A 24,887-nucleotide genomic window follows, 5' to 3' on the forward strand; every position below is an offset into this window, starting at 1 on the left:
CACCCAAAGCAACACAGTGGTCCAACCGTTTACCGTCACTTTAGCAGCAGGTACACCGTTGCCTGCATTGTTGTTCTTGTGTTGCAAACAGGTGATGTCACGCTGTTGAGGTAACAAAGTGAATGGGCTTTGAAGAAGATGTGGCGAACAGGTTATATTCACTAGGATTTGCTTCTTAGTGAGGCAACTTCTGGGTTTAGTCTGTTTTGTCCAATTTTTGGAAGGTGAATGGCTTCTTCCTGGAAACCTATCCCAGACTTGTAAGCAAGCCTTTCGGAGCACAGTTGTTTAGTACGTCCTGAAAACAGACGAGCCTAGCAGAGGATGGTTTCGATCCATCGACCTCTGGGTTATGGGCCCAGCACGCTTCCGCTGCGCCACTCTGCTCCACACGTACCACAAGACTAGCGCTGCTTAAAAGTGGGCCTTCAATAACATCTTGCATGAACAAACTGTGGGAATTCTGAAGGTGGACGGTACCCGTTTGAACACTGACTTTTATAAATCTTTGTCACCTCAGCGTTCAATGCTTCAAAGCTTCTTGGACTGCTTGTCAGGTCTCGTGTGCGGCCCAACAGATTTTAAGCTAGGGTCAGCCAACCATTTCCTCGTTAGCTGCTAACTCGAATCACTGAGCTTATTGTGTGAGCCACTGAGTCGCATAGTCACGTAAACGCTTAGACGTGAAAACACTGACACTTGGTGTTGCGTATGTTTACTTCCTAAATAAACCCATGAACTCTCTTCAATGAACCTTATTTTACCTTTAGTTAACTAAAATCGACGTTCTGTTACACGAACACACTGTGCTGATGCACTTCGATGCTCTTAATACTTCCCGCTGATTGTCAATGGTAGTTCTCATCGGTAGAGATGTAATACCGTCTGTAATCACAAGCACCGACATTAGACACGAAATCTGAATGTATCCAACACAGCGGACACAGTGACATTGTCCACAGTGAAAAACTATCCTGGATATGATGAGCTTGCTTCAGAATGCCAAGCCCAGCTCTGAAGCTGCTTTTAGATTTCATTATCATTCAAAACTGTTTGTTTGCTCGGAATGAAAAACTTATACTTGATATTTGAATGTTTTTTTCTTTACAAGAATTTTGTGAGTTTCTCTTTGGTGCAGTCTTTACTTCTTTCAACTATGTGTTTACATGTATCTCATGGCATGGTTCTCTGTATACCTGCAGCATGCGAGTGTTTTGTTTGCCATTTTTATTCAGTTCCATTTACAGAAGCCCTCTAATTCAGCTACTATTCACACCTATCCAATGTATTCACACCTGGTGCTTTCAGAAAACAATGGAACGTCCAGCTACCCGGGTCCCCTCCCCAGACGGTCAACACTTGCGGCTCCCCCATCACCTCTACCACTCAGTAAAGCTCACAAATTTCTCCATGTGCCTTCACACCTCTTTCCATACTTGAAAGGGATGTAAACAGACTCTCTAAGACACAGGACCCATGCAAAGCAGCTGGGCCAAATTCGGTGCCTCCATCCACCCTGAGGCACTGTGCTGATCAGTTGTCTACAGTGTTCACTGACACCATCAACAACTCACTGGAGACACGTCATGAGTCATGGACCTGAATTTCTGGACAGACGGACGAGTATGCCACAAGCAACTAAAAACCTCATATTGGAAGGGGATCACAGGCTGCAGTCCCCTCACTCTCGGCTGACCTTGACGTGATTTGAACACGCAACCTTCTGATCTGGAGTCAGATGCGCTACCATTGCGCCACAAGGTCCCACAAACCTGCCCCTCTGCTCAAAACTTCTGAAAATCTCTGAGAAGCCAGACCATCTTTCCACACAAGCAATTTTTCTGCAACTGGAGGTTGTTCAACTTGTGAATGCAAAGAGGTTGTGCCAAAGACGCATGTCATTTCAGACCATGCATGTCAACATGCACACGTAGAATCTCTCTTTATACTTGAAAGGTTCTCCTCTTTGAGAAAAGAATACAAATCGAGGTTTGAAGTGCGCTTGCAGTAGTCAATCAAAGGCCTAATATAGTGTCTGTCATTCAGTGCTCACGCTCTGATGAGCTTTGCAAGCCAGCTAGACAAATTCTTAACAATGCATATTTGTTACTGATGCTTGTCAGAGAAAGACAAAGTCCTTGGACAGTGTCTAAAAATAAAAGACCTTCCTCTCACACACACCTGAAAAGTGATTGCTCAGAAGGGAGTGCTTTTGTACGTGATGATCTCCTGTCTCAAACACAAGCTGCTCTGGAGAGGCTCCTTGTGCCGTCTGCACCAAAATGCTATTCATGGGGGTAGGAGACCAGTGCTGTCAGCCTTGAATGAAATCTTACCTGACTAAACGACCTTACACTTCACACACAATGGTCTCTTCAACGACTGTTAATGGTATTTACCAGAGAAGTGACTTCTGACTAGGGAGTGTTCTGGCATGTGATGATCTCCAAAAGAACCAGCGCTGTTGGAGCAGGGAGCAGGCATCTCTCACCACAGGCCAAAAGGTGCAGGTGAAGTGGAGGAGCTGTGATGGCCGAGAGGTTAAGGCGTTGGATTTGAAATCCAATGGGGGGTTCCCCGCGCAGGTTCAAACCCTGCTCACAGCGAAAATGCGTTACGGGTGCTTCTTTTTCTGCTAAGATAAGGTTGCAATTAGTCGGAGGGGCTCATATACAAAAGTTGCAACGGTGCCCAGGAGCATTGAGTGATTGACAGTTCTCCAATCACCGGTTCACACCACTGTACTTACATACTAATCATTCATGTACAAAATGTGCTTGTCTCCAAGGAGAGTCCCTCTTCTTCTCTCCAGGCTTTATAAACAAAAACGGTGGGAGATGTCGATCAGTGGCATGTGCACAGACTTTGAGTCACATATTAATTCAAACAGGCTGCAGTCCTGTCACTCTTGGTTGACCTTGATGTGATTTGAACACGCAAGCTTCTGATCTGGAGTCAGATGCGCTACCATTGCCCCACAAGGTCCCACAAACCTGCCCCTCTGCCCAAAACTTCTGAAAATCTCTGCAAAGCCAATCCATCTTCTTTCCACACAAGACATCAAAATTGTTGCAGGGGGCTACTTGTTATCACTGCTATAGAAAGGCTAGAATGACAAATCTTAATCCTTTCTGGCTACGTTTGGTTTTCAGTTAGGCGGCAGTACCTGGTCACTGGTCTCCCGGCAAACACAGCCAGCCATTTGGGTACACCCAAAGCAACACAGTGGTCCAACCGTTTACCGTCACTTTAGCAGCAGGTACACCGTTGCCTCCATTGTTGTTCTTGTGTTGCAAACAGGTGATGTCACGCTGTTGAGGTAACAAAGTGAATGGGCTTTGAAGAAGATGTGGCGAACAGGTTATATTCACTAGGATTTGCTTCTTAGTTAGGCAACTTCTGGGTTTAGTCTGTTTTGTCCAATTTTTGGAAGGTGAATGGCTTCTTCCTGGAAACCTATCCCAGACTTGTAAGCAAGCCTTTCGGAGCACAGTTGTTTAGTACGTCCTGAAAACAGACGAGCCTAGCAGAGGATGGTTTCGATCCATCGACCTCTGGGTTATGGGCCCAGCACGCTTCCGCTGCGCCACTCTGCTCCACACGTGCCACAAGACTAGCGCTGCTTAAAAGTGGGCCTTCAATAACATCTTGCATGAACAAACTGTGGGAATTCTGAAGGTGGACGGTACCCGTTTGAACACTGACTTTTATAAATCTTTGTCACCTCAGCGTTCAATGCTTCAAAGCTTCTTGGACTGCTTGTCAGGTCTCGTGTGCGGCCCAACAGATTTTAAGCTAGGGTCAGCCAACCATTTCCTCGTTAGCTGCTAACTCGAATCACTGAGCTTATTGTGTGAGCCACTGAGTCGCATAGTCACGTAAACGCTTAGACGTGAAAACACTGACACTTGGTGTTGCGTATGTTTACTTCCTAAATAAACCCATGAACTCTCTTCAATGAACCTTATTTTACCTTTAGTTAACTAAAATCGACATTCTGTTACACGAACACACTGTGCTGATGCACTTCGATGCTCTTAATACTTCCCGCTGATTGTCAATGGTAGTTCTCATCGGTAGAGATGTAATACCGTCTGTAATCACAAGCACCGACATTAGACACGAAATCTGAATGTATCCAACACAGCGGACACAGTGACATTGTCCACAGTGAAAAACTATCCTGGATATGATGAGCTTGCTTCAGAATGCCAAGCCCAGCTCTGAAGCTGCTTTTAGATTTCATTATCATTCAAAACTGTTTGTTTGCTCGGAATGAAAAACTTATACTTGATATTTGAATGTTTTTTTCTTTACAATAATTTTGTGAGTTTCTCTTTGGTGCAGTCTTTACTTCTTTCAACTATGTGTTTACATGTATCTCATGGCATGGTTCTCTGTATACCTGCAGCATGCGAGTGTTTTGTTTGCCATTTTTATTCAGTTCCATTTACAGAAGCCCTCTAATTCAGCTACTATTCACACCTATCCAATGTATTCACACCTGGTGCTTTCAGAAAACAATGGAACGTCCAGCTACCCGGGCCCCCTCCCCAGACGGTCAACACTTGCGGCTCCCCCATCACCTCTACCACTCAGTAAAGCTCACAAATTTCTCCATGTGCCTTCACACCTCTTTTCATACTTGAAAGGGATGTAAACAGACTCTCTAAGACACAGGACCCATGCAAAGCAGCTGGGCCAAATTCGGTGCCTCCATCCACCCTGAGGTACTGTGCTGATCAGTTGTCTACAGTGTTCACTGACACCATCAACAACTCACTGGAGACACGTCATGAGTCATGGACCTGAATTTCTGGACAGACGGACGAGTATGCCACAAGCAACTAAAAACCTCCTATTGGAAGGGAATCACAGGCTGCCGTCCCCTCACTCTCGGCTGACCTTGACGTGATTTGAACACGCAACCTTCTGATCTGGAGTCAGATGCGCTACCATTGCGCCACAAGGTCCCACAAACCTGCCCCTCTGCTCAAAACTTCTGAAAATCTCTGAGAAGCCAGACCATCTTTCCACACAAGCAATTTTTCTGCAACTGGAGGTTGTTCAACTTGTGAATGCAAAGAGGTTGTGCCAAAGACGCATGTCATTTCAGACCATGCATGTCAACATGCACACGTAGAATCTCTCTTTATACTTGAAAGGTTCTCCTCTTTGAGAAAAGAATACAAATCGAGGTTTGAAGTGCGCTTGCAGTAGTCAATCAAAGGCCTAATATAGTGTCTGTCATTCAGTGCTCACGCTCTGATGAGCTTTGCAAGCCAGCTAGACAAATTCTTAACAATGCATATTTGTTACTGATGCTTGTCAGAGAAAGACAAAGTCCTTGGACAGTGTCTAAAAATAAAAGACCTTCCTCTCACACACACCTAAAAAGTGATTGCTCAGAAGGGAGTGCTTTTGTACGTGATGATCTCCTGTCTCAAACACAAGCTGCTCTGGAGAGGCTCCTTGTGCCGTCTGCACCAAAATGCTATTCATGGGGGTAGGAGACCAGTGCTGTCAGCCTTGAATGAAATCTTACCTGACTAAACGACCTTACACTTCACACACAATGGTCTCTTCAACGACTGTTAATGGTATTTACCAGAGAAGTGACTTCTGACTAGGGAGTGTTCTGGCATGTGATGATCTCCAAAAGAACCAGCGCTGTTGGAGCAGGGAGCAGGCATCTCTCACCACAGGCCAAAAGGTGCAGGTGAAGTGGAGGAGCTGTGATGGCCGAGAGGTTAAGGCGTTGGATTTGAAATCCAATGGGGGGTTCCCCGCGCAGGTTCAAACCCTGCTCACAGCGAAAATGCGTTACGGGTGCTTCTTTTTCTGCTAAGATAAGGTTGCAATTAGTCGGAGGGGCTCATATACAAAAGTTGCAACGGTGCCCAGGAGCATTGAGTGATTGACAGTTCTCCAATCACCGGTTCACACCACTGTACTTACATACTAATCATTCATGTACAAAATGTGCTTGTCTCCAAGGAGAGTCCCTCTTCTTCTCTCCAGGCTTTATAAACAAAAACGGTGGGAGATGTCGATCAGTGGCATGTGCACAGACTTTGAGTCACATATTAATTCAAACAGGCTGCAGTCCTGTCACTCTTGGTTGACCTTGATGTGATTTGAACACGCAAGCTTCTGATCTGGAGTCAGATGCGCTACCATTGCCCCACAAGGTCCCACAAACCTGCCCCTCTGCCCAAAACTTCTGAAAATCTCTGCAAAGCCAATCCATCTTCTTTCCACACAAGACATCAAAATTGTTGCAGGGGGCTACTTGTTATCACTGCTATAGAAAGGCTAGAATGACAAATCTTAATCCTTTCTGGCTACGTTTGGTTTTCAGTTAGGCGGCAGTACCTGGTCACTGGTCTCCCGGCAAACACAGCCAGCCATTTGGGTACACCCAAAGCAACACAGTGGTCCAACCGTTTACCGTCACTTTAGCAGCAGGTACACCGTTGTCTCCATTGTTGTTCTTGTGTTGCAAAGAGGTGATGTCACGCTGTTGAGGTAACAAAGTGAATGGGCTTTGAAGAAGATGTGGCGAACAGGTTATATTCACTAGGATTTGCTTCTTAGTGAGGCAACTTCTGGGTTTAGTCTGTTTTGTCCAATTTTTGGAAGGTGTATGGCTTCTTCCTGGAAACCTATCCCAGACTTGTAAGCAAGCCTTTCGGAGCACAGTTGTTTAGTACGTCCTGAAAACAGACGAGCCTAGCAGAGGATGGTTTCGATCCATCGACCTCTGGGTTATGGGCCCAGCACGCTTCCGCTGTGCCACTCTGCTCCACACGTACCACGAGACTAGCGCTGCTTAAAAGTGGGCCTTCAATAACATCTTGCATGAACAAACTGTGGGAATTCTGAAGGTGGACGGTACCCGTTTGAACACTGACTTTTATAAATCTTTGTCACCTCAGCGTTCAATGCTTCAAAGCTTCTTGGACTGCTTGTCAGGTCTCGTGTGCGGCCCAACAGATTTTAAGCTAGGGTCAGCCAACCATTTCCTCGTTAGCTGCTAACTCGAATCACTGAGCTTATTGTGTGAGCCACTGAGTCGCATAGTCACGTAAACGCTTAGACGTGAAAACACTGACACTTGGTGTTGCGTATGTTTACTTCCTAAATAAACCCATGAACTCTCTTCAATGAACCTTATTTTACCTTTAGTTAACTAAAATCGACATTCTGTTACACGAACACACTCTGCTGATGCACTTCGATGCTCTTAATACTTCCCGCTGATTGTCAATGGTAGTTCTTATCGGTAGAGATGTAATACCGTCTGTAATCACAAGCACCGACATTAGACATGAAATCTGAATGTATCCAACACAGCGGACACAGTGACATTGTCCACAGTGAAAAACTATCCTGGATATGATGAGCTTGCTTCAGAATGCCAAGCCCAGCTCTGAAGCTGCTTTTAGATTTCATTATCATTCAAAACTGTTTGTTTGCTCGGAATGAAAAACTTATACTTGATATTTGAATGTTTTTTTCTTTACAATAATTTTGTGAGTTTCTCTTTGGTGCAGTCTTTACTTCTTTCAACTATGTGTTTACATGTATCTCATGGCATGGTTCTCTGTATACCTGCAGCATGCGAGTGTTTTGTTTGCCATTTTTATTCAGTTCCATTTACAGAAGCCCTCTAATTCAGCTGCTATTCACACCTATCCAATGTATTCACACCTGGTGCTTTCAGAAAACAATGGAACGTCCAGCTACCCGGGCCCCCTCCCCAGACGGTCAACACTTGCGGCTCCCCCATCACCTCTACCACTCAGTAAAGCTCACAAATTTCTCCATGTGCCTTCACACCTCTTTCCATACTTGAAAGGGATGTAAACAGACTCTCTAAGACACAGGACCCACGCAAAGCAGCTGGGCCAAATTCGGTGCCTCCATCCACCCTGAGGCACTGTGCTGATCAGTTGTCTACAGTGTTCACTGACACCATCAACAACTCACTGGAGACACGTCATGAGTCATGGACCTGAATTTCTGGACAGACGGACGAGTATGCCACAAGCAACTAAAAACCTCCTATTGGAAGGGAATCACAGGCTGCAGTCCCCTCACTCTCGGCTGACCTTGACGTGATTTGAACACGCAACCTTCTGATCTGGAGTCAGATGCGCTACCATTGCGCCACAAGGTCCCACAAACCTGCCCCTCTGCTCAAAACTTCTGAAAATCTCTGAGAAGCCAGACCATCTTTCCACACAAGCAATTTTTCTGCAACTGGAGGTTGTTCAACTTGTGAATGCAAAGAGGTTGTGCCAAAGACGCATGTCATTTCAGACCATGCATGTCAACATGCACACGTAGAATCTCTCTTTATACTTGAAAGGTTCTCCTCTTTGAGAAAAGAATACAAATCGAGGTTTGAAGTGCGCTTGCAGTAGTCAATCAAAGGCCTAATATAGTGTCTGTCATTCAGTGCTCACGCTCTGATGAGCTTTGCAAGCCAGCTAGACAAATTCTTAACAATGCATATTTGTTACTGATGCTTGTCAGAGAAAGACAAAGTCCTTGGACAGTGTCTAAAAATAAAAGACCTTCCTCTCACACACACACCTAAAAAGTGATTGCTCAGAAGGGAGTGCTTTTGTACGTGATGATCTCCTGTCTCAAACACAAGCTGCTCTGGAGAGGCTCCTTGTGCCGTCTGCACCAAAATGCTATTCATGGGGGTAGGAGACCAGTGCTGTCAGCCTTGAATGAAATCTTACCTGACTAAACGACCTTACACTTCACACACAATGGTCTCTTCAACGACTGTTAATGGTATTTACCAGAGAAGTGACTTCTGACTAGGGAGTGTTCTGGCATGTGATGATCTCCAAAAGAACCAGCGCTGTTGGAGCAGGGAGCAGGCATCTCTCACCACAGGCCAAAAGGTGCAGGTGAAGTGGAGGAGCTGTGATGGCCGAGAGGTTAAGGCGTTGGATTTGAAATCCAATGGGGGGTTCCCCGCGCAGGTTCAAACCCTGCTCACAGCGAAAATGCGTTACGGGTGCTTCTTTTTCTGCTAAGATAAGGTTGCAATTAGTCGGAGGGGCTCATATACAAAAGTTGCAACGGTGCCCAGGAGCATTGAGTGATTGACAGTTCTCCAATCACCGGTTCACACCACTGTACTTACATACTAATCATTCATGTACAAAATGTGCTTGTCTCCAAGGAGAGTCCCTCTTCTTCTCTCCAGGCTTTATAAACAAAAACGGTGGGAGATGTCGATCAGTGGCATGTGCACAGACTTTGAGTCACATATTAATTCAAACAGGCTGCAGTCCTGTCACTCTTGGTTGACCTTGATGTGATTTGAACACGCAAGCTTCTGATCTGGAGTCAGATGCGCTACCATTGCCCCACAAGGTCCCACAAACCTGCCCCTCTGCCCAAAACTTCTGAAAATCTCTGCAAAGCCAATCCATCTTCTTTCCACACAAGACATCAAAATTGTTGCAGGGGGCTACTTGTTATCACTGCTATAGAAAGGCTAGAATGACAAATCTTAATCCTTTCTGGCTACGTTTGGTTTTCAGTTAGGCGGCAGTACCTGGTCACTGGTCTCCCGGCAAACAGAGCCAGCCATTTGGTACACCCAAAGCAACACAGTGGTCCAACCGTTTACCGTCACTTTAGCAGCAGGTACACCGTTGCCTCCATTGTTGTTCTTGTGTTGCAAACAGGTGATGTCACGCTGTTGAGGTAACAAAGTGAATGGGCTTTGAAGAAGATGTGGCGAACAGGTTATATTCACTAGGATTTGCTTCTTAGTTAGGCAACTTCTGGGTTTAGTCTGTTTTGTCCAATTTTTGGAAGGTGAATGGCTTCTTCCTGGAAACCTATCCCAGACTTGTAAGCAAGCCTTTCGGAGCACAGTTGTTTAGTACGTCCTGAAAACAGACGAGCCTAGCAGAGGATGGTTTCGATCCATCTACCTCTGGGTTATGGGCCCAGCACGCTTCCGCTGCGCCACTCTGCTCCACACGTACCACAAGACTAGCGCTGCTTAAAAGTGGGCCTTCAATAACATCTTGCATGAACAAACTGTGGGAATTCTGAAGGTGGACGGTACCCGTTTGAACACTGACTTTTATAAATCTTTGTCACCTCAGCGTTCAATGCTTCAAAGCTTCTTGGACTGCTTGTCAGGTCTCGTGTGCGGCCCAACAGATTTTAAGCTAGGGTCAGCCAACCATTTCCTCGTTAGCTGCTAACTCGAATCACTGAGCTTATTGTGTGAGCCACTGAGTCGCATAGTCACGTAAACGCTTAGACGTGAAAACACTGACACTTGGTGTTGCGTATGTTTACTTCCTAAATAAACCCATGAACTCTCTTCAATGAACCTTATTTTACCTTTAGTTAACTAAAATCGACATTCTGTTACACGAACACACTCTGCTGATGCACTTCGATGCTCTTAATACTTCCCGCTGATTGTCAATGGTAGTTCTCATCGGTAGAGATGTAATACCGTCTGTAATCACAAGCACCGACATTAGACACGAAATCTGAATGTATCCAACACAGCGGACACAGTGACATTGTCCACAGTGAAAAACTATCCTGGATATGATGAGCTTGCTTCAGAATGCCAAGCCCAGCTCTGAAGCTGCTTTTAGATTTCATTATCATTCAAAACTGTTTGTTTGCTCGGAATGAAAAACTTATACTTGATATTTGAATGTTTTTTTCTTTACAATAATTTTGTGAGTTTCTCTTTGGTGCAGTCTTTACTTCTTTCAACTATGTGTTTACATGTATCTCATGGCATGGTTCTCTGTATACCTGCAGCATGCGAGTGTTTTGTTTGCCATTTTTATTCAGTTCCATTTACAGAAGCCCTCTAATTCAGCTACTATTCACACCTATCCAATGTATTCACACCTGGTGCTTTCAGAAAACAATGGAACGTCCAGCTACCCGGGCCCCCTCCCCAGACGGTCAACACTTGCGGCTCCCCCATCACCTCTACCACTCAGTAAAGCTCACAAATTTCTCCATGTGCCTTCACACCTCTTTCCATACTTGAAAGGGATGTAAACAGACTCTCTAAGACACAGGACCCATGCAAAGCAGCTGGGCCAAATTCGGTGCCTCCATCCACCCTGAGGCACTGTGCTGATCAGTTGTCTACAGTGTTCACTGACACCATCAACAACTCACTGGAGACACGTCATGAGTCATGGACCTGAATTTCTGGACAGACGGACGAGTATGCCACAAGCAACTAAAAACCTCCTATTGGAAGGGAATCACAGGCTGCAGTCTTCTCACTCTCGGCTGACCTTGATGTGATTTGAACACGCAACCTTCTGATCTGGAGTCAGATGCGCTACCATTGCGCCACAAGGTCCCACAAACCTGCCCCTCTGCCCAAAACTTCTGAAAATCTCTGAGAAGCCAGACCATCTTTCCACACAAGCAATTTTTCTGCAACTGGAGGTTGTTCAACTTGTGAATGCAAAGAGGTTGTGCCAAAGACGCATGTCATTTCAGACCATGCATGTCAACATGCACACGTAGAATCTCTCTTTATACTTGAAAGGTTCTCCTCTTTGAGAAAAGAATACAAATCGAGGTTTGAAGTGCGCTTGCAGTAGTCAATCAAAGGCCTAATATAGTGTCTGTCATTCAGTGCTCACGCTCTGATGAGCTTTGCAAGCCAGCTAGACAAATTCTTAACAATGCATATTTGTTACTGATGCTTGTCAGAGAAAGACAAAGTCCTTGGACAGTGTCTAAAAATAAAAGACCTTCCTCTCACACACACCTAAAAAGTGATTGCTCAGAAGGGAGTGCTTTTGTACGTGATGATCTCCTGTCTCAAACACAAGCTGCTCTGGAGAGGCTCCTTGTGCCGTCTGCACCAAAATGCTATTCATGGGGGTAGGAGACCAGTGCTGTCAGCCTTGAATGAAATCTTACCTGACTAAACGACCTTACACTTCACACACAATGGTCTCTTCAACGACTGTTAATGGTATTTACCAGAGAAGTGACTTCTGACTAGGGAGTGTTCTGGCATGTGATGATCTCCAAAAGAACCAGCGCTGTTGGAGCAGGGAGCAGGCATCTCTCACCACAGGCCAAAAGGTGCAGGTGAAGTGGAGGAGCCGTGATGGCCGAGAGGTTAAGGCGTTGGATTTGAAATCCAATGGGGGGTTCCCCGCGCAGGTTCAAACCCTGCTCACAGCGAAAATGCGTTACGGGTGCTTCTTTTTCTGCTAAGATAAGGTTGCAATTAGTCGGAGGGGCTCATATACAAAAGTTGCAACGGTGCCCAGGAGCATTGAGTGATTGACAGTTCTCCAATCACCGGTTCACACCACTGTACTTACATACTAATCATTCATGTACAAAATGTGCTTGTCTCCAAGGAGAGTCCCTCTTCTTCTCTCCAGGCTTTATAAACAAAAACGGTGGGAGATGTCGATCAGTGGCATGTGCACAGACTTTGAGTCACATATTAATTCAAACAGGCTGCAGTCCTGTCACTCTTGGTTGACCTTGATGTGATTTGAACACGCAAGCTTCTGATCTGGAGTCAGATGCGCTACCATTGCCCCACAAGGTCCCACAAACCTGCCCCTCTGCCCAAAACTTCTGAAAATCTCTGCAAAGCCAATCCATCTTCTTTCCACACAAGACATCAAAATTGTTGCAGGGGGCTACTTGTTATCACTGCTATAGAAAGGCTAGAATGACAAATCTTAATCCTTTCTGGCTACGTTTGGTTTTCAGTTAGGCGGCAGTACCTGGTCACTGGTCTCCCGGCAAACAGAGCCAGCCATTTGGGTACACCCAAAGCAACACAGTGGTCCAACCGTTTACCGTCACTTTAGCAGCAGGGCCCTGTTTCAGGAAGCCGGTTTAGTGGAAAAACTGAGTAAGTATACCCTGAGTTAACGAAAACTCTGGGTTTTCGGTTTCACAAAGCGAGTTCAGCTGAAGCCTGAGTGAGTCACTATGACGACACACTCCGTGAAGCTAACCTGCCCCCTAGCAGGTTTACTACAACTAACCCTGACTGTCTCCGCCCCTTTGTCGGAAACCTGACAGTAGGAAGTGTCGGACATGGCGTGCCACTTCCTTGAAGAGCCAGTAGATCGTGAAGCCCAAATTCTCCGCAGAGCTCTCCGCCGGGAGAGAGTGATCAGAGCGCGTTTGGACATTTTATCATTTCCTGATGATTTCCTGTGTGAACGTTACCGTTTCTCAGCACAATCTATAATTTATTTGGATAACATCCTCAGGCCATATATTACGCATGTGACACATCGCGGACATGCTCTCAGTTCATTGCATATTATTTGTATTGCACTTCGGTTTCTTGCAAACGGGAGCTTTCTGTATAATATTGGTGACGCTGAGCACGTTTCCAAGGCTACCGTCTGTCGGGCAGTCAGGAATGTTACAGTTGCACTGAAACGTCTCCTGTACTCGTCTGTGGTGTTCCCCGGTCACAGACCCACAAGATTTATCAAAGAGGGATGCCACAAAATTGCAGGTATCAGGATGACCAAAATTTAATGTATGATGTGGTGATACTTGGACTACTACTTAAATTGCACATTTATTTTCAGGGTTCCCAGGCGTGATTGGCTGTACAGATGGCACTCACATTCCAATCATTGCTCCTTCAGTAAATGAAGGAGACTATGTGAACAGGAAGTCTTTCCACAGCATTAATGTACAGGTACATAGTTCCCTGTAGCATGTCAAACTAACAAATTATTTCATTATTAGTAATGGATGCTAATTTGTGTTCTCTGCACTGTGAAGATCATATGTGATGGTGCCAACATTATCACAAATGTGGAAGCCAAGTGGCCAGGCTCTGTCCATGACTCACAAATATTCCGTGAATGTACACTGAGCACAAAATTTGGACATGGTGAGTTGAGAATACTTTAAAATATATAAAGACCAATTGCTTCAGGGACATTTGAACTGAAGTGTATCCTTCTGTCTTAGGAGAGTTCACTGGCTACTTGCTTGGTGATAGGGGGTATCCATGTTTACCCTATTTGCTTACCCCTTACTCTGACCCTGAACCGGGCCCACAGCAGCGATATAATCTGGCTAATTGCAGGACAAGAGCCAGAATTGAAATGACTATCGGAATGCTTAAGGCCCGGTTCCAGTGCCTGCAAAGACTCAGGGTCACCCCAGAAAGGGCATGTGACATTATTGTGGCATGTGTGATTCTTCACAACATTGCCACAATTAGAGGAGAACACTGTCCTTCTGAACCAAACAGCAGCAGTGATCCAAACCATGAACATCCTGACCCTCCCACGGACATACAAGATGGAAGAGCAGTCAGAGACACCATATGTCACAATCATTTCTTTTGACCCATCACCTCAACATGTTGAAAGAAGAATAAACAGATTTTTTGTTCAATTGGCTTTATTGGTTGCCTGTATTTCCTGTACACAAAGTATTAAAAGATGTAAACCTCATAAAGTGTCTCTGTTGCTTCCTCCTCCTTAACAGCTGTCAATGTTTCTTCATTATTTTCCTGTAGTAAAGAAATAAACAACATTGCTGTTCTACTGTAAACTCATATAATCTGTGGAGTATTACTCACAACTGCATGTTGGTCTGGCTCAACAGGAGGCTGCACCAGATGCAGTACACCATCACCATCAACTGATAGAATATGAGGTTTATACAGGTCACTTATAACTTACAAGGGACCAAATGGCAATTAACAAACATACCAATCACCTTACACTTCATTGTCATTATGCTCTCAAAGACAACCAAGACTGAGGGAAGGCAAAATCAGTAGGAAAATAACTTCACTACAAAATAATTCATTATGGTAAAGAGTTTATCAAATGAATGAGTAGCACTGCAAAGGTGACTGTGAAGAAAGGATGTATGCACATCATGTATTATTTTGAATTTACCCCCTATGTAGGCACTTGTGTCTTGCGGGGTTATTGACTCAGAGGATGTCCCCGCAGAGATGCCTTCGGCCACAGGGCGCCCAATGTTTTGGCTGAGGGCCAACTGCTCAGCCTCTGTGAGTGGTGGTGGTGGAGGACCCCCACCTGTTTTTCGGGCCTCCGCTTTTTTTCTGTTGGCTATAACGGGCCACATTTGAGCATACAGAGTAAGCAAATATGTACTTGTAATGTGCTCAGATAATTTCAATAAGTGCTTACAGAAAGAAAATTAATGTAGCCTCTAACTGCAATTGATTTACATGGGACAAACAGACCAAGCACTATGGCTCATAATACAATTACACCTTACCTGTTTGGACTATATTTTTATATTTCATTTTTACTTGCTGCCAGGCACGTTTGGGGCCTGTTGGGTTGCACCTGCGCTCACATCACATCACAAAATAAAATGTATAAAATAACAAATAAAATAACATATGATAAAATAACGTGTTAAATGGGTGGAAATCCCTAGATCAATGTTTATATTAACACTCACGCATTGACTCTGTCGGCTATGTTTTGCCATGCATGCTTTTGCAGCTGTGGCTGTGTTACTTTTTTCCACGGAATTTGCATGTTATCGGCATATGCTGCCATCAGAATTTCGGCCTCAAGCGCTGTGAAATACATTGACCGCGCCTTCTTTCCCTCCGTCTCCATGGTGACTCGCTTAATCTGTGCTCCGCTTATCAGGGCTTTATGTATCCTCGTCCGCGCGCTTCACTTGGGGTTAAAGCAACTCCGCGTTGACTGAACTAATTGTTATCAGCCTTTCTGAAACGGAATATTCCGAGTTGGACAGTTCGGGGTTACTCAACCGTGAGTGTCGTTTTTCACTCTGAGTTTTCCAAACCGGCTTCCTGAAACAGGGCCCAGGTACACCGTTGCCTCCATTGTTGTTCTTGTGTTGCAAACAGGTGATGTCACGCTGTTGAGGTAACAAAGTGAATGGGCTTTGAAGAAGATGTGGCGAACAGGTTATATTCACTAGGATTTGCTTCTTAGTTAGGCAACTTCTGGGTTTAGTCTGTTTTGTCCAATTTTTGGAAGGTGAATGGCTTCTTCCTGGAAACCTATCCCAGACTTGTAAGCAAGCCTTTCGGAGCACAGTTGTTTAGTACGTCCTGAAAACAGACGAGCCTAGCAGAGGATGGTTTCGATCCATCTACCTCTGGGTTATGGGCCCAGCACGCTTCCGCTGCGCCACTCTGCTCCACACGTACCACAAGACTAGCGCTGCTTAAAAGTGGGCCTTCAATAACATCTTGCATGAACAAACTGTGGGAATTCTGAAGGTGGACGGTACCCGTTTGAACACTGACTTTTATAAATCTTTGTCACCTCAGCGTTCAATGCTTCAAAGCTTCTTGGACTGCTTGTCAGGTCTCGTGTGCGGCCCAACAGATTTTAAGCTAGGGTCAGCCAACCATTTCCTCGTTAGCTGCTAACTCGAATCACTGAGCTTATTGTGTGAGCCACTGAGTCGCATAGTCACGTAAACGCTTAGACGTGAAAACACTGACACTTGGTGTTGCGTATGTTTACTTCCTAAATAAACCCATGAACTCTCTTCAATGAACCTTATTTTACCTTTAGTTAACTAAAATCGACATTCTGTTACACGAACACACTCTGCTGATGCACTTCGATGCTCTTAATACTTCCCGCTGATTGTCAATGGTAGTTCTCATCGGTAGAGATGTAATACCGTCTGTAATCACAAGCACCGACATTAGACACGAAATCTGAATGTATCCAACACAGCGGACACAGTGACATTGTCCACAGTGAAAAACTATCCTGGATATGATGAGCTTGCTTCAGAATGCCAAGCCCAGCTCTGAAGCTGCTTTTAGATTTCATTATCATTCAAAACTGTTTGTTTGCTCGGAATGAAAAACTTATACTTGATATTTGAATGTTTTTTTCTTTACAATAATTTTGTGAGTTTCTCTTTGGTGCAGTCTTTACTTCTTTCAACTATGTGTTTACATGTATCTCATGGCATGGTTCTCTGTATACCTGCAGCATGCGAGTGTTTTGTTTGCCATTTTTATTCAGTTCCATTTACAGAAGCCCTCTAATTCAGCTACTATTCACACCTATCCAATGTATTCACACCTGGTGCTTTCAGAAAACTACCCGGGCCCCCTCCCCAGACGGTCAACACTTGCGGCTCCCCCATCACCTCTACCACTCAGTAAAGCTCACAAATTTCTCCATGTGCCTTCACACCTCTTTCCATACTTGAAAAGGATGTAAACAGACTCTCTAAGACACAGGACCCATGCAAAGCAGCTGGGCCAAATTCGGTGCCTCCATCCACCCTGAGGTACTGTGCTGATCAGTTGTCTACAGTGTTCACTGACACCATCAACAACTCACTGGAGACACGACGGACGAGTATGCCACAAGCAACTAAAAACCTCCTATTGGAAGGGAATCACAGGCTGCAGTCCCCTCACTCTCGGCTGACCTTGACGTGATTTGAACACGCAACCTTCTGATCTGGAGTCAGATGCGCTACCATTGCGCCACAAGGTCCCACAAACCTGCCCCTCTGCTCAAAACTTCTGAAAATCTCTGAGAAGCCAGACCATCTTTCCACACAAGCAATTTTTCTGCAACTGGAGGTTGTTCAACTTGTGAATGCAAAGAGGTTGTGCCAAAGACGCATGTCATTTCAGACCATGCATGTCAACATGCACACGTAGAATCTCTCTTTATACTTGAAAGGTTCTCCTCTTTGAGAAAAGAATACAAATCGAGGTTTGAAGTGCGCTTGCAGTAGTCAATCAAAGGCCTAATATAGTGTCTGTCATTCAGTGCTCACGCTCTGATGAGCTTTGCAAGCCAGCTAGACAAATTCTTAACAATGCATATTTGTTACTGATGCTTGTCAGAGAAAGACAAAGTCCTTGGACAGTGTCTAAAAATAAAAGACCTTCCTCTCACACACACACCTAAAAAGTGATTGCTCAGAAGGGAGTGCTTTTGTACGTGATGATCTCCTGTCTCAAACACAAGCTGCTCTGGAGAGGCTCCTTGTGCCGTCTGCACCAAAATGCTATTCATGGGGGTAGGAGACCAGTGCTGTCAGCCTTGAATGAAATCTTACCTGACTAAACGACCTTACACTTCACACACAATGGTCTCTTCAACGACTGTTAATGGTATTTACCAGAGAAGTGACTTCTGACTAGGGAGTGTTCTGGCATGTGATGATCTCCAAAAGAACCAGCGCTGTTGGAGCAGGGAGCAGGCATCTCTCACCACAGGCCAAAAGGTGCAGGTGAAGTGGAGGAGCTGTGATGGCCGAGAGGTTAAGGCGTTGGATTTGAAATCCAATGGGGGGTTCCCCGCGCAGGTTCAAACCCTGCTCACAGCGAAAATGCGTTACGGGTGCTTCTTTTTCTGCTAAGATAAGGTTGCAATTAGTCGGAGGGGCTCATATACAAAAGTTGCAACGGTGCCCAGGAGCATTGAGTGATTGACAGTTCTCCAATCACCGGTTCACACCACTGTACTTACATACTAATCATTCATGTACAAAATGTGCTTGTCTCCAAGGAGAGTCCCTCTTCTTCTCTCCAGGCTTTATAAACAAAAACGGTGGGAGATGTCGATCAGTGGCATGTGCACAGACTTTGAGTCACATATTAATTCAAACAGGCTGCAGTCCTGTCACTCTTGGTTGACCTTGATGTGATTTGAACACGCAAGCTTCTGATCTGGAGTCAGATGCGCTACCATTGCCCCACAAGGTCCCACAAACCTGCCCCTCTGCCCAAAACTTCTGAAAATCTCTGCAAAGCCAATCCATCTTCTTTCCACACAAGACATCAAAATTGTTGCAGGGGGCTACTTGTTATCACTGCTATAGAAAGGCTAGAATGACAAATCTTAATCCTTTCTGGCTACGTTTGGTTTTCAGTTAGGCGGCAGTACCTGGGGCCCGTTCTTCGTACGTCGCTTACTACATCCAAGATCAAATGACACATCCAAGATCAAATCATCGCGCTAACCGTGAGCTCGCTAATCCGGTTCCCCGAACACACCTGCTGTTGACGATTACTACAGCTGGATGCAGGAATGTGACATCACTGGGTGTCGTAAAAGGGGCTACGCATCGATAGTAGAAACATTGATCGGCAACCCGCTGATTGGTCGGCGAAAATGTCGAAGGGGCGTGCTCGGTATTTTCCGGCAGCAGAGCAAGAACTCTTGAGTGAGGGATTTCAGGAGTTTCAGAGTTTAATTAAAACGCAAGAGAACACTGCAAAGGCTGCAAAAGCAAGGAGAGAGGGCTGGCAGAAAGTTGCTGACAAATCAAACTCGTAAGTAATTCAATAATAATAATAATAATGGATTGGATTTATATAGCGCTTTTCAAGGCACCCAAAGCGCTTTACAATGCCACTATTCATTCACTCTCACATTCACACACTGGTGGAGGCAGCTACGGTTGTAGCCACAGCTGCCCTGGGGCAGACTGACAGAAGCCAGGCTGCCATATTGCGCCATCGGCCCCTCTGGCCAACACCAGTAGGCGGTAGGGTAGATTTATCATATCACACCATATTATCCAATATTATATTACATTATATTATATTATAATATGTTATGTTATATCCCCTTTCACATTAGAGCCACAACAGGACCCACTAGAACATGGGAACAAGTAAAAGTGAAATATAAGAATATTCTACAGAATGGTAATATTTATCACTTATATTGCTTGTCGTCTCTTGGAAAGAGACCCTGAAATAATCTGTTTGTTTGTTCATAACAGCAACCAAGAAAAGGGCAGAGCAAAAAAAAAGACAGGTGGTGGTCCTGCACCCCCTCGTCAACAAGTTGGTTAAGTGAATAATACCCTCACGGGAAAATCGATATCTCTCTATGAGCACACTGTCGCGCTGAGCTAAAGGATCCTGTCTGTCCCGCAATATACGCTGAATTCTGAGGACTCTCCTTATCAATCTTGCACCTTCCGCAATGGGTTGCTCGCGTAAACGGACAGGATATGACTGCGACAGACTTCCCAAATCCACCTTCGCTTTTATAGCCGTGGTCTCCCATCTTGATTACACGAAGTAAATTGCAATTACTACTCTGAAATCTGAATTACATCTGTAATAATCACATACATGTAATAGAATGTTAATAGTACATTTCCCTTTTTTAGGAAATGACCTGTATGTATCTGTGTGAAATCAATAAAAGGATCAGGTGCTGCATTATCTTTAGTTACATTGATGTTATTTATTTATGGTGAAACAGTGGTGGAATATCGCTGTTGCTTTCGTATGAATGACGCGGACATACCTGCGTGGCCGCGATCTAATCCTGTTTACATAAAGTAAACCTGCTCCCGAGCAGGTTTACGCTTACGGCTCTGTTGCTATGACAGCAAGTCCCGGATGAGCTTCGGGGAACCGACTGATCCAGGATCACGCGAAATCGTCAACAATCTAATCCGGCTAACCTACTTAGCGAGGTACGAAGAACGGGCCCCTGGTCACTGGTCTCCCGGCAAACAGAGCCAGCCATTTGGGTACACCCAAAGCAACACAGTGGTCCAACCGTTTACCGTCACTTTAGCAGCAGGTACACCGTTGCCTCCATTGTTGTTCTTGTGTTGCAAACAGGTGATGTCACGCTGTTGAGGTAACAAAGTGAATGGGCTTTGAAGAAGATGTGGCGAACAGGTTATATTCACTAGGATTTGCTTCTTAGTTAGGCAACTTCTGGGTTTAGTCTGTTTTGTCCAATTTTTGGAAGGTGAATGGCTTCTTCCTGGAAACCTATCCCAGACTTGTAAGCAAGCCTTTCGGAGCACAGTTGTTTAGTACGTCCTGAAAACAGACGAGCCTAGCAGAGGATGGTTTCGATCCATCGACCTCTGGGTTATGGGCCCAGCACGCTTCCGCTGCGCCACTCTGCTCCACACGTACCACAAGACTAGCGCTGCTTAAAAGTGGGCCTTCAATAACATCTTGCATGAACAAACTGTGGGAATTCTGAAGGTGGACGGTACCCGTTTGAACACTGACTTTTATAAATCTTTGTCACCTCAGCGTTCAATGCTTCAAAGCTTCTTGGACTGCTTGTCAGGTCTCGTGTGCGGCCCAACAGATTTTAAGCTAGGGTCAGCCAACCATTTCCTCGTTAGCTGCTAACTCGAATCACTGAGCTTATTGTGTGAGCCACTGAGTCGCATAGTCACGTAAACGCTTAGACGTGAAAACACTGACACTTGGTGTTGCGTATGTTTACTTCCTAAATAAACCCATGAACTCTCTTCAATGAACCTTATTTTACCTTTAGTTAACTAAAATCGACATTCTGTTACACGAACACACTCTGCTGATGCACTTCGATGCTCTTAATACTTCCCGCTGATTGTCAATGGTAGTTCTCATCGGTAGAGATGTAATACCGTCTGTAATCACAAGCACCGACATTAGACACGAAATCTGAATGTATCCAACACAGCGGACACAGTGACATTGTCCACAGTGAAAAACTATCCTGGATATGATGAGCTTGCTTCAGAATGCCAAGCCCAGCTCTGAAGCTGCTTTTAGATTTCATTATCATTCAAAACTGTTTGTTTGCTCGGAATGAAAAACTTATACTTGATATTTGAATGTTTTTTTCTTTACAATAATTTTGTGAGTTTCTCTTTGGTGCAGTCTTTACTTCTTTCAACTATGTGTTTACATGTATCTCATGGCATGGTTCTCTGTATACCTGCAGCATGCGAGTGTTTTGTTTGCCATTTTTATTCAGTTCCATTTACAGAAGCCCTCTAATTCAGCTACTATTCACACCTATCCAATGTATTCACACCTGGTGCTTTCAGAAAACAATGGAACGTCCAGCCCCCTCCCCAGACGGTCAACACTTGCGGCTCCCCCATCACCTCTACCACTCAGTAAAGCTCACAAATTTCTCCATGTGCCTTCACACCTCTTTCCATACTTGAAAGGGATGTAAACAGACTCTCTAAGACACAGGACCCATGCAAAGCAGCTGGGCCAAATTCGGTGCCTCCATCCACCCTGAGGCACTGTGCTGATCAGTTGTCTACAGTGTTCACTGACACCATCAACAACTCACTGGAGACACGTCATGAGTCATGGACCTGAATTTCTGGACAGACGGACGAGTATGCCACAAGCAACTAAAAACCTCCTATTGGAAGGGAATCACAGGCTGCAGTCCCCTCACTCTCGGCTGACCTTGACGTGATTTGAACACGCAACCTTCTGATCTGGAGTCAGATGCGCTACCATTGCGCCACAAGGTCCCACAAACCTGCCCCTCTGCTCAAAACTTCTGAAAATCTCTGAGAAGCCAGACCATCTTTCCACACAAGCAATTTTTCTGCAACTGGAGGTTGTTCAACTTGTGAATGCAAAGAGGTTGTGCCAAAGACGCATGTCATTTCAGACCATGCATGTCAACATGCACACGTAGAATCTCTCTTTATACTTGAAAGGTTCTCCTCTTTGAGAAAAGAATACAAATCGAGGTTTGAAGTGCGCTTGCAGTAGTCAATCAAAGGCCTAATATAGTGTCTGTCATTCAGTGCTCACGCTCTGATGAGCTTTGCAAGCCAGCTAGACAAATTCTTAACAATGCATATTTGTTACTGATGCTTGTCAGAGAAAGACAAAGTCCTTGGACAGTGTCTAAAAATAAAAGACCTTCCTCTCACACACACCTAAAAAGTGATTGCTCAGAAGGGAGTGCTTTTGTACGTGATGATCTCCTGTCTCAAACACAAGCTGCTCTGGAGAGGCTCCTTGTGCCGTCTGCACCAAAATGCTATTCATGGGGGTAGGAGACCACTGCTGTCAGCCTTGAATGAAATCTTACCTGACTAAACGACCTTACACTTCACACACAATGGTCTCTTCAACGACTGTTAATGGTATTTACCAGAGAAGTGACTTCTGACTAGGGAGTGTTCTGGCATGTGATGATCTCCAAAAGAACCAGCGCTGTTGGAGCAGGGAGCAGGCATCTCTCACCACAGGCCAAAAGGTGCAGGTGAAGTGGAGGAGCTGTGATGGCCGAGAGGTTAAGGCGTTGGATTTGAAATCCAATGGGGGGTTCCCCGCGCAGGTTCAAACCCTGCTCACAGCGAAAATGCGTTACGGGTGCTTCTTTTTCTGCTAAGATAAGGTTGCAATTAGTCGGAGGGGCTCATATACAAAAGTTGCAACGGTGCCCAGGAGCATTGAGTGATTGACAGTTCTCCAATCACCGGTTCACACCACTGTACTTACATACTAATCATTCATGTACAAAATGTGCTTGTCTCCAAGGAGAGTCCCTCTTCTTCTCTCCAGGCTTTATAAACAAAAACGGTGGGAGATGTCGATCAGTGGCATGTGCACAGACTTTGAGTCACATATTAATTCAAACAGGCTGCAGTCCTGTCACTCTTGGTTGACCTTGATGTGATTTGAACACGCAAGCTTCTGATCTGGAGTCAGATGCGCTACCATTGCCCCACAAGGTCCCACAAACCTGCCCCTCTGCCCAAAACTTCTGAAAATCTCTGCAAAGCCAATCCATCTTCTTTCCACACAAGACATCAAAATTGTTGCAGGGGGCTACTTGTTATCACTGCTATAGAAAGGCTAGAATGACAAATCTTAATCCTTTCTGGCTACGTTTGGTTTTCAGTTAGGCGGCAGTACCTGGTCACTGGTCTCCCGGCAAACACAGCCAGCCATTTGGGTACACCCAAAGCAACACAGTGGTCCAACCGTTTACCGTCACTTTAGCAGCAGGTACACCGTTGCCTCCATTGTTGTTCTTGTGTTGCAAACAGGTGATGTCACGCTGTTGAGGTAACAAAGTGAATGGGCTTTGAAGAAGATGTGGCGAACAGGTTATATTCACTAGGATTTGCTTCTTAGTTAGGCAACTTCTGGGTTTAGTCTGTTTTGTCCAATTTTTGGAAGGTGAATGGCTTCTTCCTGGAAACCTATCCCAGACTTGTAAGCAAGCCTTTCGGAGCACAGTTGTTTAGTACGTCCTGAAAACAGACGAGCCTAGCAGAGGATGGTTTCGATCCATCGACCTCTGGGTTATGGGCCCAGCACGCTTCCGCTGCGCCACTCTGCTCCACACGTACCACAAGACTAGCGCTGCTTAAAAGTGGGCCTTCAATAACATCTTGCATGAACAAACTGTGGGAATTCTGAAGGTGGACGGTACCCGTTTGAACACTGACTTTTATAAATCTTTGTCACCTCAGCGTTCAATGCTTCAAAGCTTCTTGGACTGCTTGTCAGGTCTCGTGTGCGGCCCAACAGATTTTAAGCTAGGGTCAGCCAACCATTTCCTCGTTAGCTGCTAACTCGAATCACTGAGCTTATTGTGTGAGCCACTGAGTCGCATAGTCACGTAAACGCTTAGACGTGAAAACACTGACACTTGGTGTTGCGTATGTTTACTTCCTAAATAAACCCATGAACTCTCTTCAATGAACCTTATTTTACCTTTAGTTAACTAAAATCGACATTCTGTTACACGAACACACTCTGCTGATGCACTTCGATGCTCTTAATACTTCCCGCTGATTGTCAATGGTAGTTCTCATCGGTAGAGATGTAATACCGTCTGTAATCACAAGCACCGACATTAGACACGAAATCTGAATGTATCCAACACAGCGGACACAGTGACATTGTCCACAGTGAAAAACTATCCTGGATATGATGAGCTTGCTTCAGAATGCCAAGCCCAGCTCTGAAGCTGCTTTTAGATTTCATTATCATTCAAAACTGTTTGTTTGCTCGGAATGAAAAACTTATACTTGATATTTGAATGTTTTTTTCTTTACAATAATTTTGTGAGTTTCTC

At 45.0% G+C, this 24,887-nt stretch overlaps 17 non-coding genes across 17 annotated transcripts; 6 read left to right on the forward strand and 11 right to left on the reverse strand.

The window, feature by feature from the left end:
* Nucleotides 1–315: 315 nt before the first annotated feature.
* Nucleotides 316–387, reverse strand: trnam-cau (transfer RNA methionine (anticodon CAU)). Its single transcript has one exon. It is a non-coding gene; the product is annotated as a tRNA-Met (tRNA).
* A 1,305-nt stretch (nt 388–1,692) lies between these two features.
* Nucleotides 1,693–1,764, reverse strand: trnaw-cca (transfer RNA tryptophan (anticodon CCA)). Its single transcript has one exon. It is a non-coding gene; the product is annotated as a tRNA-Trp (tRNA).
* Nucleotides 1,765–2,523: 759 nt separating this feature from the next.
* On the forward strand, nt 2,524–2,606 carry trnas-uga (transfer RNA serine (anticodon UGA)). The gene has a single exon. It is a non-coding gene; the product is annotated as a tRNA-Ser (tRNA).
* A 918-nt stretch (nt 2,607–3,524) lies between these two features.
* Nucleotides 3,525–3,596, reverse strand: trnam-cau (transfer RNA methionine (anticodon CAU)). The gene has a single exon. It is a non-coding gene; the product is annotated as a tRNA-Met (tRNA).
* A 1,305-nt stretch (nt 3,597–4,901) lies between these two features.
* trnaw-cca (transfer RNA tryptophan (anticodon CCA)) lies at nt 4,902–4,973 on the reverse strand. Its single transcript has one exon. It is a non-coding gene; the product is annotated as a tRNA-Trp (tRNA).
* Nucleotides 4,974–5,732: 759 nt separating this feature from the next.
* On the forward strand, nt 5,733–5,815 carry trnas-uga (transfer RNA serine (anticodon UGA)). Its single transcript has one exon. It is a non-coding gene; the product is annotated as a tRNA-Ser (tRNA).
* A 918-nt stretch (nt 5,816–6,733) lies between these two features.
* On the reverse strand, nt 6,734–6,805 carry trnam-cau (transfer RNA methionine (anticodon CAU)). The gene has a single exon. It is a non-coding gene; the product is annotated as a tRNA-Met (tRNA).
* A 1,305-nt stretch (nt 6,806–8,110) lies between these two features.
* trnaw-cca (transfer RNA tryptophan (anticodon CCA)) lies at nt 8,111–8,182 on the reverse strand. Its single transcript has one exon. It is a non-coding gene; the product is annotated as a tRNA-Trp (tRNA).
* A 761-nt stretch (nt 8,183–8,943) lies between these two features.
* Nucleotides 8,944–9,026, forward strand: trnas-uga (transfer RNA serine (anticodon UGA)). The gene has a single exon. It is a non-coding gene; the product is annotated as a tRNA-Ser (tRNA).
* A 2,294-nt stretch (nt 9,027–11,320) lies between these two features.
* On the reverse strand, nt 11,321–11,392 carry trnaw-cca (transfer RNA tryptophan (anticodon CCA)). The gene has a single exon. It is a non-coding gene; the product is annotated as a tRNA-Trp (tRNA).
* Nucleotides 11,393–12,151: 759 nt separating this feature from the next.
* trnas-uga (transfer RNA serine (anticodon UGA)) lies at nt 12,152–12,234 on the forward strand. The gene has a single exon. It is a non-coding gene; the product is annotated as a tRNA-Ser (tRNA).
* Nucleotides 12,235–17,471: 5,237 nt separating this feature from the next.
* trnaw-cca (transfer RNA tryptophan (anticodon CCA)) lies at nt 17,472–17,543 on the reverse strand. Its single transcript has one exon. It is a non-coding gene; the product is annotated as a tRNA-Trp (tRNA).
* A 761-nt stretch (nt 17,544–18,304) lies between these two features.
* Nucleotides 18,305–18,387, forward strand: trnas-uga (transfer RNA serine (anticodon UGA)). Its single transcript has one exon. It is a non-coding gene; the product is annotated as a tRNA-Ser (tRNA).
* A 2,487-nt stretch (nt 18,388–20,874) lies between these two features.
* trnam-cau (transfer RNA methionine (anticodon CAU)) lies at nt 20,875–20,946 on the reverse strand. The gene has a single exon. It is a non-coding gene; the product is annotated as a tRNA-Met (tRNA).
* Nucleotides 20,947–22,242: 1,296 nt separating this feature from the next.
* On the reverse strand, nt 22,243–22,314 carry trnaw-cca (transfer RNA tryptophan (anticodon CCA)). The gene has a single exon. It is a non-coding gene; the product is annotated as a tRNA-Trp (tRNA).
* A 759-nt stretch (nt 22,315–23,073) lies between these two features.
* On the forward strand, nt 23,074–23,156 carry trnas-uga (transfer RNA serine (anticodon UGA)). The gene has a single exon. It is a non-coding gene; the product is annotated as a tRNA-Ser (tRNA).
* A 918-nt stretch (nt 23,157–24,074) lies between these two features.
* trnam-cau (transfer RNA methionine (anticodon CAU)) lies at nt 24,075–24,146 on the reverse strand. The gene has a single exon. It is a non-coding gene; the product is annotated as a tRNA-Met (tRNA).
* Between the last annotated feature and the right edge of the window lie 741 nt (nt 24,147–24,887).

Source organism: Aulonocara sp. 'chitande type north' Nkhata Bay, linkage group LG23, assembly GCF_057382095.1.
Source record: "Aulonocara sp. 'chitande type north' Nkhata Bay isolate Kocher_YH1m ecotype deep benthic linkage group LG23, A_spYH_male_GT1.1, whole genome shotgun sequence".
NCBI lineage: Eukaryota > Metazoa > Chordata > Actinopteri > Cichliformes > Cichlidae > Aulonocara > Aulonocara sp. 'chitande type north' Nkhata Bay.